The following is a 14,270-nucleotide window of genomic DNA, read 5'->3' on the forward strand; positions in this document are numbered from 1 at the left end:
GCTTTGAGCTCAGGAGTTTGCAGAATGTTTTGTAAATAGAAGGAGATGAACTGTAAATAGAGTCTGCAGCTCCTGTCTGTAATGTATCTAAATGTATCTATTCTATGTTCTAGTGTCTGCAGTGTATGTAGTGTCTGTATTATCTGTACTAGTGTCTGCAGTGTATGTAATGTCTGTATTATCTGTACTAGTGTCTGCAGTGTCTGTAATGTCTGTATTATCTGTACTAGTGTCTGCAGTGTATGTAATGTCTGTATTATCTGTACTAGTGTCTGCAGTGTATGTAGTGTCTGTATTATCTGTACCAGTGTCTGCAGTGTATGTAATGTCTGTATTATCTGTACTAGTGTCTGCAGTGTATGTAATGTCTGTATTATATGTACTAGTGTCTGCAGTGTATGTAATGTCTGTATTATCTGTACTAGTGTCTGCAGAGTATGTAATGTCTGTATTATCTGTACTAGTGTCTGCAGTGTCTGTAATGTCTGTATTATCTGTACTAGTGTCTGCAGTGTATGTCGTGTATGTATTATCTGTACTAGTGTCTGCAGTGTATGTAATGTCTGTATTATCTGTACTAGTGTCTGCAGTGTATGTAATGTCTGTATTATCTGTACTAGTGTCTGCAGTGTCTGTAATGTCTGTATTATCTGTACTAGTGTCTGCAGTGTATGTAGTGTATGTATTATCTGTACTAGTGTCTGCAGTGTATGTAATGTCTGTATTATCTGTACTAGTGTCTGCAGTGTATGTAATGTCTGTATTATCTGTACTAGTGTCTGCAGTGTATGTAATGTCTGTATTATCTGTACTAGTGTCTGCAGTGTCTGTAATGTCTGTATTATCTGTACTAGTGTCTGCAGTGTATGTAATGTCTGTATTATCTGTACTAGTGTCTGCAGTGTCTGTAATGTCTGTATTATCTGTACTAGTGTCTGCAGTGTATGTCGTGTATGTATTATCTGTACTAGTGTCTGCAGTGTATGTAATGTCTGTATTATCTGTACTAGTGTCTGCAGTGTATGTAATGTCTGTATTATCTGTACTAGTGTCTGCAGTGTCTGTAATGTCTGTATTATCTGTACTAGTGTCTGCAGTGTATGTAGTGTATGTATTATCTGTACTAGTGTCTGCAGTGTATGTAATGTCTGTATTATCTGTACTAGTGTCTGCAGTGTATGTAATGTCTGTATTATCTGTACTAGTGTCTGCAGTGTATGTAATGTCTGTATTATCTGTACTAGTGTCTGCAGTGTATGTAGTGTGTGTATTATCTATACTAGTGTCTGCAGTGTATGTAATGTCTGTATTATCTGTGCTAGTGTATGCAGTGTATGTAATGTCTGTATTATCTGTACTAGTGTGTGCAGTGTATGTAATGTCTGTATTATCTGTACTAGTGTCTGCAGTGTATGTAATGTCTGTATTATCTGTACTAGTGTCTGCAGTGTCTGTAATGTCTGTATTATATGTACTAGTGTCTGCAGTGTATGTAATGTCTGTATTATCTGTACTACTGTCTGCAGTGTATGTAATGTCTGTATTATATGTACTAGTGTCTGCAGTGTATGTAATGTCTGTATTATCTGTACTAGTGTCTGCAGTGTATGTAATGTCTGTATTATCTGTGCTAGTGTCTGCAGTGTATGTAATGTCTGTATTATCTGTACTAGTGTCTGCAGTGTATGTAGTGTCTGTATTATCTGTACTAGTGTCTGCAGTGTATGTAGTGTCTGTATTATCTTTACTAGTGTCTGCAGTGTATGTAATGTCTGTATTATCTGTACTAGTGTCTGCAGTGTATGTAATGTCTGTATTATCTGTACTAGTGTCTGCAGTGTATGTAATGTCTGTATTATATGTACTAGTGTCTGCAGTGTATGTAATGTCTGTATTATCTGTACTAGTGTCTGCAGTGTATGTAATGTCTGTATTATCTGTGCTAGTGTCTGCAGTGTATGTAATGTCTGTATTATCTGTACTAGTGTCTGCAGTGTATGTAATGTCTGTATTATCTGTACTAGTGTCTGCAGTGTATGTAGTGTCTGTATTATCTGTACTAGTGTCTGTAGTGTATGTAATGTCTGTATTATCTGTACTAGTGTCTGCAGTGTATGTAATGTCTGTATTATCTGTACTAGTGTCTGCAGTGTATGTAGTGTCTGTATTATCTGTACTAGTGTCTGCAGTGTATGTAGTGTCTGTATTATCTTTCCTAGTGTCTGCAGTGTATGTAATGTCTGTATTATCTGTACTAGTGTCTGCAGTGTATGTAATGTCTGTATTATATGTACTAGTGTCTGCAGTGTATGTAATGTCTGTATTATCTGTACTAGTGTCTGCAGTGTATGTAGTGTCTGTATTATCTGTACTAGTGTCTGCAGTGTATGTAGTGTCTGTATTATCTTTCCTAGTGTCTGCAGTGTATGTAATGTCTGTATTATCTGTACTAGTGTCTGCAGTGTATGTAATGTCTGTATTATATGTACTAGTGTCTGCAGTGTATGTAATGTCTGTATTATCTGTACTAGTGTCTGCAGTGTATGTAATGTCTGTATTATATGTACTAGTGTCTGCAGTGTATGTAGTGTCTGTATTATCTTTCCTAGTGTCTGCAGTGTATGTAATGTCTGTATTATCTGTACTAGTGTCTGCAGTGTATGTAATGTCTGTATTATATGTACTAGTGTCTGCAGTGTATGTAATGTCTGTATTATCTGTACTAGTGTCTGCAGTGTATGTAGTGTCTGTATTATCTGTACCAGTGTCTGCAGTGTATGTAATGTCTGTATTATCTGTACTAGTGTCTGCAGTGTATGTAATGTCTGTATTATCTGTACTAGTGTCTGCAGTGTATGTAGTGTCTGTATTATCTGTACTAGTGTCTGCAGTGTATGTAGTGTCTGTATTATCTTTCCTAGTGTCTGCAGTGTATGTAATGTCTGTATTATCTGTACTAGTGTCTGCAGTGTATGTAATGTCTGTATTATATGTACTAGTGTCTGTAGTGTATGTAATGTCTGTATTATCTGTACTAGTGTCTGCAGTGTATGTAATGTCTGTATTATATGTACTAGTGTCTGTAGTGTATGTAATGTCTGTATTATCTGTACTAGTGTCTGCAGTGTATGTAATGTCTGTATTATATGTACTAGTGTCTGCAGTGTATGTAATGTCTGTATTATCTGTACTAGTGTCTGCAGTGTATGTAATGTCTGTATTATCTGTACTAGTGTCTGCAGTGTATGTAATGTCTGTATTATCTGTACTAGTGTCTGCAGTGTATGTAATGTCTGTATTATCTGTACTAGTGTCTGCAGTGTATGTAATGTCTGTATTATCTGTACTAGTGTCTGCAGTGTATGTAATGTCTGTATTATATGTACTAGTGTCTGCAGTGTATGTAATGTCTGTATTATCTGTACTAGTGTCTGCAGTGTATGTAATGTCTGTATTATCTGTACTAGTGTCTGCAGTGTATGTAATGTCTGTATTATCTGTACTAGTGTCTGCAGTGTCTGTAATATCTGTATTATATGTACTAGTGTCTGCAGTGTCTGTACTGTCTGTATTATCTGTACTAGTGTCTGCAGTGTCTGTAGTGTCTGTATTATCTGTACTAGTGTCTGCAGTGTCTGTACTGTCTGTATTATCTGTACTAGTGTCTGCAGTGTATGTAATGTCTGTATTATCTGTACTAGTGTCTGCAGTGTCTGTACTGTCTGTATTATCTGTACTAGTGTCTGCAGTGTCTGTACTGTCTGTATTATCTGTACTAGTGTCTGCAGTGTATGTAATGTCTGTATTATCTGTACTAGTGTCTGCAGTGTCTGTACTGTCTGTATTATCTGTACTAGTGTCTGCAGTGTATGTAATGTCTGTATTATCTGTACTAGTGTCTGCAGTGTCTGTACTGTCTGTATTATCTGTACTAGTGTCTGCAGTGTCTGTACTGTCTGTATTATCTGTACTAGTGTCTGCAGTGTATGTAATGTCTGTATTATCTGTACTAGTGTCTGCAGTGTCTGTAATGTCTGTATTATCTGTACTAGTGTCTGCAGTGTATGTAATGTCTGTATTATCTGTACTAGTGTCTGCAGTGTATGTAATGTCTGTATTATCTGTACTAGTGTCTGCAGTGTCTGTAATGTCTGTATTATATGTACTAGTGTCTGCAGTGTCTGTACTGTCTGTATTATCTGTACTAGTGTCTGCAGTGTCTGTAATGTCTGTATTATCTGTACTAGTGTCTGCAGTGTATGTAATGTCTGTATTATATGCTCTAGTGTCTGCAGTGTCTGTAATGTCTGTATTATCTGTACTAGTGCCTGCAGTGTATGTAATGTCTGTATTATCTGTACTAGTGTCTGCAGTGTATGTAATGTCTGTATTATCTGTACTAGTGTCTGCAGTGTATGTAATGTCTGTATTATATGTTCTAGTGTCTGCAGTGTATGTAATGTCTGTATTATATGTTCCAGTGTCTGGCTGAGCTCTGCTGCTAGAAATGAGCTGTTCTGCAAAGGGGCTCAGTGCTTTCTTCTCAGATAACGCCACCTTCGGGCTGGAGTGTTTTTGCGCCCGTTTTTGCGCCTAAATGCAAAAGTCGCACGTGATGAATATCATTAGGCGCAGCAAAACATCTGGAATTGAACGATAGATGAGGGAAAGGTGGTTATTTTTGCTGCGCGGCTAATTTGACGTTTAATCGCAAAAATGGCGCAAAAACGGTGCGCCTAAACGAAAAGGCGCAAAAACAACAGAAAAAACAAGTGATAAATGTGGCCCAAGGTTTTAAAAAAAAAAATACAATGATCCATCAAGTCCAACCTGAATATCACACGATTGATCTAGAGAAAGTTTCTTTTTGTTTCAATTTATACGTGTGGAAAAATGTGAAAAAAAGTAGTAATATGGGAATTTTCTATTTTTTTTCCCTAGTGTAGAGTTTGGACATTTTAGAACATGAGGATATCACACAGTGATTATTATTTATTATTATATAATTATATATATTATATTATTATTATTATTATTATTATTATATAATTGTATATATTATACTATTATTATTTATTATTATTGTTATCGTCTTATTAATCTTTATTATTTAGTTATTTGTAGATTCTAGGGATAGAGGAGGTCACTTTTTGCTCTTTTTGCTCACCTAAAGAGTCTGAATACAATATATGACTATTTTGCTGGTTCCCTCCCTTGAAAAGGTTAAATCGATATTTCATTTGAAACCCCTGGTCATCGCTATGATTTGTGTGATTATATTTCAACGCTATCAAAATTAGATGTAGAAATAAAACTTCACTGGCCCGTACGGGGATCGAACCCGCGACCTTGGCGTTATTAGCACCACGCTCTAACCAACTGAGCTAACCGGCCTGATGAAGATGACTGTGCGGACCTAGATGTTCCGTCATCTACAGTCAGGAAGGACGTAAAAGTGCAAAAACAGACTCACACATGGGAGTTGCAATCACTCACACTTATATACCTACATACAGCATACATATACCATATACAGACATACAGCATATACAGACATACACCATATACATACATACAGCATATACAGACATACACCATATACATACATACAGCATATACATACATACAGCATATACATACATATATGCTGTATGTATGTATATGGTGTATGTCTGTATATGGTGTATGTATGTATATGGTGTATGTCTGTATATGGTGTATGTATGTATATGGTATATGTCTGTATATGGTGTATGTCTGTATATGGTGTATGTATGTATATGGTGTATGTATGTATATGGTGTATGTATGTATATGCTGTATGTATGTATATGGTGTATGTCTGTATATGGTGTATGTATGTATATGGTGTATGTCTGTATATGGTGTATGTATGTATATGGTATATGTCTGTATATGCTGTATGTATGTATATGGTGTATGTCTGTATATGGTGTATGTATGTATATGCTATATGTATGTATATGGTGTATGTCTGTATATGGTATATGTCTGTATATGCTGTATGTATGTATATGGTGTATGTCTGTATATGGTGTATGTATGTATATGGTGTATGTCTGTATATGCTGTATGTATGTATATGGTGTATGTCTGTATATGGTGTATGTATGTATATGGTGTATGTCTGTATATGCTGTATGTATGTATATGGTGTATGTATGTATATGGTGTATGTATGTATATGGTGTATGTCTGTATATGGTGTATGTATGTATATGGTGTATGTATGTATATGCTATATGTATGTATATGGTGTATGTCTGTATATGGTATATGTCTGTATATGCTGTATGTATGTATATGGTGTATGTCTGTATATGGTGTATGTATGTATATGGTGTATGTCTGTATATGGTGTATGTATGTATATGCTGTATGTATGTATATGGTGTATGTCTGTATATGGTATATGTCTGTATATGGTGTATGTATGTATATGGTGTATGTCTGTATATGGTGTATGTATGTATATGCTATATGTATGTATATGGTGTATGTATGTATATGCTATATGTATGTATATGGTGTATGTATGTATATGCTATATGTATGTATATGGTGTATGTCTGTATATGGTATATGTCTGTATATGCTGTATGTCTGTATATGCTGTATGTCTGTATATGGTGTATGTCTGTATATGGTGTATGTATGTATATGGTGTATGTCTGTATATGGTGTATGTATGTATATGCTATATGTATGTATATGGTGTATGTATGTATATGGTGTATGTCTGTATATGGTGTATGTATGTATATGGTGTATGTCTGTATATGGTGTATGTATGTATATGCTATATGTATGTATATGGTGTATGTCTGTATATGGTGTATGTCTGTATATGGTATATGTCTGTATATGCTGTATGTATGTAAATGGTATATGTCTGTATATGCTGTATGTATGTATATGGTGTATGTCTGTATATGGTATATGTATGTATATGGTGTATGTCTGTATATGGTGTATGTATGTATATGGTGTATGTCTGTATATGGTGTATGTATGTATATGGTGTATGTATGTATATGGTATATGTATGTATATGCTGTATGTATGTATATGGTGTATGTATGTATATGGTATATGTATGTATATGGTGTATGTCTGTATATGGTGTATGTATGTATATGGTGTATGTCTGTATATGCTTTATGTATGTATATGGTGTATGTATGTATATGGTGTATGGATGTATATGGTATATGTATGTATATGCTGTATGTATGTATATGGTGTATGTATGTATATGGTGTATGTATGTATATGGTGTATGTATGTATATGCTGTATGTATGTATGTATATGGTGTATGTATGTATATGCTGTATGTATGTATGTATATGGTGTATGTCTGTATATGCTGTATGTCTGTATATGGTATATGTATGCTGTATGTAGGTATATAAGTGTGAGTGATTGCAACTCCCATGTGTGAGTCTGTTTTTGCACTTTTACGTCCTTCCTGACTGTAGATGACGGAACATCTAGGTCCGCACAGTCATCTTCATCAGGCCGGTTAGCTCAGTTGGTTAGAGCGTGGTGCTAATAACGCCAAGGTCGCGGGGTCGATCCCCGTACGGGCCAGTTAAGTTTTATTTCTACATCTAATTTTGATAGCGTTGAAATATAATCACACAAATCATAGCGATGACCAGGGGTTTCAAATGAAATATCGATTTAACCTTTTCAAGGGAGGGAACCAGCAAAATAGTCATATATTGTATTCAGACTCTTTAGGTGAGCAAAAAGAGCAAAAAGTGACCTCCTCTATCCCTAGAATCTACAAATAACTAAATAATAAAGATTAATAAGACAATAACAATAATAATAATAAATAATAATAGTATAATATATACAATTATATAATAATAATAATAATAATAATAATAATAATAATAATAATAATAATAATAATTAATAATCACTGTGTGAAATCCTCATGTTCTAAAATGTCCAAACTCTACACTAGGGAAAAAAATAGAAAATTCCCATATTACTACTTTTTTTCACATTTTTCCACACGTATAAATTGAAACAAAAAGAAACTTTCTCTAGATCAATCGTGTGATATTCAGGTTGGACTTGATGGATCATTGTATTGTATTTTTTTTTTTTTAAACCTTGTCTACTATGATACTCTGAGACCTCTAGAGGCGAACAAGAGAACTGCAGACTCCTTATGCAGATTCTTCAGCAGTGCATTATGGGTAACGTGTCTTCTACATTCAGGTTTCTCAATACAACTTTATTACTTCAGCGCTTGATTGCAATCGGTTCTGGCCTAGGAGTCATGTGACAACACATCGGGCTTATTATTGCACCAGAGTCGGGTGTTTGGTGCTTCGTCTCCCTAATGTGTATAAACAGTAGGGATCGTGTGACCTCTCTCAGGCCCCTATAGGAGTATTGTCAGTAAGGGATAATCCTTACCTGTTCCTCCTCCGGGAGTAACAGACATGATGAATGGAGGAGGCTGATGAGTGATTACACCCAACTCCCGCACCGCCCCGGCCGACAACCCGGAGCGCGTGACATTCTGATACATTACTCTGCTGGCAATCACAATGTGTAATGATGTGTAACAATAGATAGAAGGGTTTATAATTCTTTGATGCTAAATCTCTGAAAATGCTGCAGAATTATTGTGGTGTATGTATATGCTGTATGTTTGTATATGGTGTATGTATGTATATGCTGTATGTTTGTATATGGTGTATGTCTGTATATGCTGTATGTCTGTATATGGTGTATGTATGTATATGCTGTATGTATGTATATGCTGTATGTCTGTATATGGTTTATGTATGTATATGCTGTATGTCTGTATATGGTTTATGTCTGTATATGGTGTATGTATGTATATGCTATATGTCTGTATATGGTGTATGTATGTATATGCTGTATGTACGTATATGCTGTATGTAGGTGTATGGTGTATGTCTGTATATGGTTTATGTATGTATATGGTGTATGTCTGTATATGGTGTATGTCTGTATATGGTGTATGTCTGTATATGCTGTATGTCTGTATATGGTGTATGTATGTATATGCTATATGTCTGTATATGGTGTATGTATGTATATGCTGTATGTTTGTATATGGTGTATGTATGTATATGCTGTATGTCTGTATATGCTGTATGTCTGTATATGGTGTATGTATGTATATGCTGTATGTCTGTATATGCTGTATGTATGTATATGCTGTATGTCTGTATATGGTTTATGTATGTATATGCTGTATGTCTGTATATGGTTTATGTCTGTATATGGTGTATGTATGTATATGCTATATGTCTGTATATGGTGTATGTATGTATATGCTATATGTCTGTATATGGTGTATGTATGTATATGCTGTATGTACGTATATGCTGTATGTAGGTGTATGGTGTATGTCTGTATATGGTTTATGTATGTATATGGTGTATGTCTGTATATGCTGTATGTATGTATATGGTGTATGTCTGTATATGGTGTATGTCTGTATATGGTGTATGTCTGTATATGCTGTATGTATGTATATGCTGTATGTCTGTATATGCTGTATGTATGTATATGGTGTATGTAGGTGTATGGTGTATGTCTGTATATGGTGTATGTATGTATATGCTGTATGTCTGTATATGCTGTATGTACGTATATGCTGTATGTAGGTGTATGGTGTATGTCTGTATATGGTGTATGTATGTATATGCTGTATGTCTGTATATGCTGTATGTATGTATATGGTGTATGTAGGTGTATGGTGTATGTCTGTATATGGTGTATGTATGTATATGCTGTATGTCTGTATATGCTGTATGTCTGTATATGGTGTATGTCTGTATATGGTGTATGTCTGTATATGGTGTATGTATGTGTATGGTGTATGTATGTATATGCTGTATGTATGTATATGGTATATGTCTGTGCAACACCCTCGCCGATGCAATGGCGAAGGAGTGCTTGCGAATAAGCCCCACAGCATGTCACCACATCACACAGGGGACATTGCAGTGGGTAATCCTGCCTGGCAAGGCAGAAGTTAATCTGTGTATGATGTAAAAGTCTATTATCCAATGATCTGTGTTACATCCTGTCTCTGTGAGCTGAGAGGTAATTGGAGGAGCAGCCACCACCTGACCAGTGGGAGTAATAAAACCCCTGGCCAGGAATGTTCTAGAGAAGACTCTTAGAGGAGTTCCAGACAGACCAGAGAGTCTGAACAAGTTAGACAGAGAGAGAGAGGAAAGGGGTATCATCCTACCTTCAAGGGTGATACCTGAAGCAATCCAGGATAAAGCTGAAGCTTCCTATTAGGACACAGCTACCTCCCAGCCTGCCATTGCATCCAGGCTGGTGATCTACATCCTGTGGCTGCCTCCAAATACCTCTCCAGTACTCCACCATCTTGTTAAAGGCATGTTGCTGATGTTCCTGTCGGTTCCAATAAAGAACTGTAAGTGTTTCTGTTCAACCTCTGCCTCCGTCTGGTCCCTGCTACTCCGGCTGTCACCATCACGGGCACCCTGTCCACCACACAGAGACTCATACTCTAGACACCAAAGGGTTGCCCCAGGGAGATCCGCTATAGCAGCCTCTCCCTCATCATTTCTTGCCAACACCACCCTGCTGGAGACCTGCCAGGCTGTAGGACAGCCCTCCGGTTCCCCCATACCAAGCACCGTGACACTAGCGTGCCTAGGCCGCAACCGCCAGCCACTCAGGTACTGCGGGCCCTGGCTGTCTCCAGGCCCCGAGAAAAGGCTAGGCCCCGGTGGGGGATGATGCATCTGTATATGGTGTATGTCTGTATATGGTGTATGTCTGTATATGGTGTATGTATGTGTATGCTGTATGTCTGTATATGCTATATGTATGTATATGGTATATGTATGTATATGGTATATGTATGTATATGCTGTATGTATGTATATGCTGTATGTCTGTATATGCTGTATGTCTGTATATGCTATATGTATGTATATGCTGTATGTCTGTATATGGTGTATGTATGTATATGCTATATGTATGTATATGGTGTATGTATGTATATGGTGTATGTATGTATATGCTGTATGTCTGTATATGCTGTATGTCTGTATATGCTGTATGTATGTATATGCTGTATGTCTGTATATGCTGTATGTCTGTATATGCTATATGTATGTATATGCTGTATGTATGTATATGCTGTATGTCTATATATGCTGTATGTATGTATATGGTGTATGTCTGTATATGGTGTATTTATGTGTATGGTGTATGTATATGGTGTATGTCTGTATATGGTGTATGTCTGTATATGGTGTATGTATGTATATGCTGTATTTATGTATATGGTGTATGTCTGTATATGCTATATGTATGTATATGGTATATGTCTGTATATGGTGTATGTCTGTATATGGTGTATGTATGTGTATGGTGTATGTCTGTATATGGTGTATGTCTGTATATGGTGTATGTCTGTATATGCTGTATGTATGTATATGGTATATGTCTGTATATGGTGTATGTCTGTATATGCTGTATGTATTTACATACACACACCATATACAGACATATACCATATACATAAATACACCATATACAGACATACACCATATACATACATATAATATATACATACATACAGCATATACAGACATACAGCATATAAAGACATATACCATATACATACATACACCATATACATACATACACCATATAAATACATACACCATATACAGTCATGCACCATATACAGACATACACCATATACATACATACAGCATATAGATACATACACCATATACATACATACACCATATACATACAGCATATACAGACATACCATATACAGACATACAGCATATACATACATACACCATATACAGACATACACCATATATATACATACAGCCTATACAGACATACACCATATACAGACATACACCATATACAGACACATACCATATACATACATACAGCATATACATACAAACACCATATACAGACATATACCATCTACATACATACACCATATACAGACATACACCATATACATACATACACCATATACAGACATATACCATATACATACATACAGCATATACATACATACAGCATATACAGACATACAGCATATACAGACATACAGCATATGCATACATACACCATATGCATACATACAGCATATACAGACATACACCATATACAGACATATACCATATACATACATACACCATATACATACATACACCATATACATACATACAGCATATACAGACATACACCATATACATACATACACCATATACATACATACAGCATATACAGACATACACCATATACATACATACAGCATATACATACATATACCATATACATACATACACCATATACAGACATACAGCATATACAGACATATACCATATACATACATACACCATATACATACATACAGCATATACATACATACAGCATATACAGACATACAGCATATACATACATACACCATATACATACATACACCATATACAGACATACAGCATATACAGACATACAGCATATACAGACATACAGCATATACATACATACACCATATTCAGACATACAGCATATACATCCATACAGCATATACATACATACAGCATATACAGACATACAGCATATACAGACATACACCATATACAGACATACAGCATATACAGACATACACTATATACATACATGCACCATATACATACATGCACCATATACATACATGCACCAATTACAGACATACACCATATACAGACATACCGCATATACAGACATACACCATATACAGACATACAGCATATACAGACATACACCATATACATACATGCACCATATACATACATACACCATATACATACATACACCATATACATACATACACCACATACATACATACACCATATACAGACATACAGCATATACATCCATACACAATATACAGACATACACCATATACATACATACAGCATATACAGACATACACCATATACATACATACACCATATACAGACATACAGCATATACATACATACACCATATGCAGACATACAGCATATACATACATACACCATATACAGACATACAGCATATACATCCATACACTATATACAGACATACACCATATACATACATACAGCATATACAGACATACACCATATACAGACATACACCATATAGACATACAGCATATACAGACATACACCATATACAGACATACACCATATACAGACATACAGCATATACAGACATACACCATATACATACATGTACCATATACATACATACACCATATACATACATACAGCATATACAGACATACACCATATACATACATACACCATATACAGACATACAGCATATACATACATACACCATATGCAGACATACAGCATATACATACATACACCATATACAGACATACAGCATATACATCCATACACTATATACAGACATACACCATATACATACATACAGCATATACAGACATACACCATATACATACATACACCATATAGACATACAGCATATACAGACATACACCATATACAGACATACACCATATACAGACATACAGCATATACAGACATACACCATATACATACATGCACCATATACATACATACACCATATACAGACATACAGCATATACATGCATACACCATATACAGACATACAGCATATACAGACATACACCATATACAGACATACAGCATATACAGACATATACCATATACAGACATACACCATATACAGACATACACCATATACAGACATACACCATATACAGACATACACCATATACAGACATACACCATATACATACATACACCATATACAGACATACACCATATACAGACATACACCATATACATACATACACCATATACAGACATACAGCATATATAGACATACACCATATACACACATACACCATATACACACATACACCATATACACACATACACCATACACATACATACACCATATACAGACATACACCATATACAGACATACACCATATACAGACATACACCATACACATACATACATCATATACAGACATACAGCATACACATACATACAGCATATACATACATACACCATATACATACATACAGCATATACATACATACAGCATATACAGACATACACCATATACAGACATACACCATATACAGACATACACCATATACAGACATATACATACATACACCAAATACATACATACAGCAT

General features: G+C 35.5%; 2 non-coding genes across 2 annotated transcripts; one reads left to right on the plus strand and one right to left on the minus strand.

Annotated features, from left to right (window-relative positions):
- Window positions 1-5,320: 5,320 nt before the first annotated feature.
- On the minus strand, window positions 5,321-5,394 carry TRNAI-AAU (transfer RNA isoleucine (anticodon AAU)). The gene has a single exon. It is a non-coding gene; the product is annotated as a tRNA-Ile (tRNA).
- A 3,041-nt stretch (window positions 5,395-8,435) lies between these two features.
- On the plus strand, window positions 8,436-8,570 carry LOC140129312 (U8 small nucleolar RNA). Its single transcript, XR_011855506.1, has one exon. It is a non-coding gene; the product is annotated as a U8 small nucleolar RNA (small nucleolar RNA).
- Window positions 8,571-14,270: the final 5,700 nt, after the last annotated feature.

The sequence above is a fragment of the Engystomops pustulosus genome, chromosome 4 (genome assembly GCF_040894005.1).
Source record: "Engystomops pustulosus chromosome 4, aEngPut4.maternal, whole genome shotgun sequence".
Taxonomy (NCBI): Eukaryota; Metazoa; Chordata; class Amphibia; order Anura; family Leptodactylidae; genus Engystomops; species Engystomops pustulosus.